This window comes from Otolemur garnettii, unplaced genomic scaffold, assembly GCF_000181295.1.
Source record: "Otolemur garnettii isolate 467f Iridium unplaced genomic scaffold, OtoGar3 scaffold00028, whole genome shotgun sequence".
In the NCBI taxonomy this organism is placed as follows: Eukaryota; Metazoa; Chordata; class Mammalia; order Primates; family Galagidae; genus Otolemur; species Otolemur garnettii.
In genome coordinates, this window is record NW_003852423.1 from 6889814 (window position 1) to 6892359 (window position 2546).

Consider the following 2546-nt stretch of genomic DNA (forward strand, 5'->3'; position numbering starts at 1 on the left):
AATCATTTTTTTTGGACTCTGAGGATGAAGCTGAGTCCTGCAGTAGTGATAAGTGACTGTTTAAGCTGCTGTCATTACTTAGAGAGCAGACTCAGAACAGTAAATGAAAGATAATTGTTCCTGTATTGCTGCTCTTAAATCCTGGCTTATTGGTAAGTCTGCCTGTGAACCCTCCCTCTCCAAAACTTCCACAGTGAACTTCGTTTTACTTTCAGAGTAGTTGAAACACATTCTTCTTAATGAAGTACCACAAAAATGGAAAAGCAAGTATCCAATGTATTTAATACTAATATGAAGCCAGGAGACAACTAATTCCACCCACACAAGAGAAAAACTCAATTCAATTCAAGTCGAAGGGAAGGGGGAGAAGGGGTAGAGGGAAGGGGATTGGGGTGCTCCCACCTAATGGGCACAATGTAAGGGTATATGGCATATCTCTTGGGTGCAGGATATACAACAACAGGGACTTTACCTAACAAATGCAAACATTGTAACCTAATCATTTGTATCCTCATATTAATCTGGAAAAAAATAGTTATCCTTGAGTAGTGACATAATTTGTTCTCTTGAGTTTTTCTTTCCCAGATTTTTTGCAGTGATCACATTTGTTTTATTTTAAAAAAATTAATTGCATGCCATAAACAAAAAGTTGTGAGTTCTAAAATAAAAAGAATTTAATTGAAACTTTATTTATTTATTTTTTACTTGCAGGGCATAGGGGAACAGTAGAAGATGAGGACATTGTTTCCAGAAGATCCTTGGGAAAATAAAAGGGTAGTATTAGGGATCCATAACCCACCTAGAAATGACATTCATCCTCCTCCTGCAACCCAAACACCAAAGAAGCTTAGGGCAGGTAAGTAGCTGGGTACAAGGGGGTGTGTTGAGATAGGAGTCAGAAGGAAAAGAGAAGAAAAATTCATAGTTCTGGAAGACCCTCTTAGTATCCTGTGAGAAGCAAGTGGGCCTGGAACAGCAAGAAAGCCCGAAAAGATTTTGCTGATACCTTAAGAAGAGAAACCCTGTCCCTCCATTCTGCCTCTGCCTTGCCTTGCTGTGGAGCTCAGGGCCCACTCCACTTCATTCCATCCCGCTGGCCTGACTACACACGTGTCCAAAGTTACCCTGCACCTTTGGTACATTCAGATCTCCTTAAATGCTTCCAATTACCCTTCCTTGGGTTTGCTGTTCCAGGAAAGAAGCTTCTAAATTAACACTTTACAAAGTTGGTTTGCAAAATTAATGATCCTAATGGAAAAGCAAATTAATCTTTGATGCTTGATTGAGACTAAAGACAAAAATCACTGTTTCAGGCACTTGCCCTAGATCTCATCCAGGTTTTTTCTTTCTCCTTCCCATGTCTGCCACATACACCAAAAGGGAAGACAACAGAAATCATAACTCCATCTCTGAATCCAGAGGACCGCGATGCACGCGCTCCTTCTGCAAACATTTACCAATGGCCTGGTTTGTGTAGGAGCCCTGCAGGGTGCCCGAGGAAAGATAGGGAAGGCTGCACATTCACTACATGTGAAGTTTTACTTGCACTTTCTACGTTCAGGTTTGAAAAGACTGCAGTGAACGCTTTGTAGAATTCAAATAACACTTATTAGTTTCTTCAATTTTTGGAAGAACACTATAGCTTTTCCGAAAGTCCCCATCACAGGTGTGAGGAATCACAGAGATCTTTCAAGGTGCACCAGAAGTTCTCCTGCCTTGCTGTTTTTCCAGCCAGAAGCCTCTTCTGCAGTGTATTGCTCGGCTCCCTTCAAGTGAAAAATTAAATCTGCATTCCTGTCAAAATGTGTCATCTGCACAACCGGACACTCAGCACAGTTCACCGTACTCCACCCAGAGTCCAGGCTTACACCCCCTCCCGCCCCGCTCCCGCCCCTTTCAAGGTCTGCGAAGGCCAGATGTTTGGGAGGAGCTGCGTAACTGCGTCCAGGGACCGTCTGACAAAGCCGGCTCCTGGAGTCCCTCCCGCGCCTCGGTGCGATGAAAAGAGCCAGTGTCCGTCCACCTCCCCGGGGTGTGAATCAAACTCCCTGGTTGGGCCTTTGGGAGAAAATTCATGAAGGACACAGTCAGCCCTGTAGAACCTGCCGAATACACATCAGAACGGGGGTGTGCGTGTGAAGGGGGAAGCGGGATCCTTCCGGAGGCTTTCCTTTGAAGTCTTTTTTCCTTTGTGCCCCGAGACTGGGTTCTTTGAATGTAAACTCTCAGAAAGGGCAGGGAGGAGCTTCTCTCATGCCCCGTGGAGTATCTTGCCCATCAGTAAATGCTGAGTGACAGCGTCGATCTCAGCCTGGAGAGGCCAGCAGCGACAGGGTCTGCCAAACCCTGTCTCGGACCGCACAGCTGCTGAGGTGACCGCCAGGGCGCTCCGACCGGAGCTCCACCTGGCCCGCGCCGGCGGGAGGGGCGGGGCCCGGCTTCCCGGAGGCGGTGGCGCCTCCTCGCGCCCGAGCGCGCGCACCCGGCGTCCGGCGCACGCGCGAGGCCGGGAGGGAGCGCGCCCCGGCGGCCGCGGCGGGAGGAGG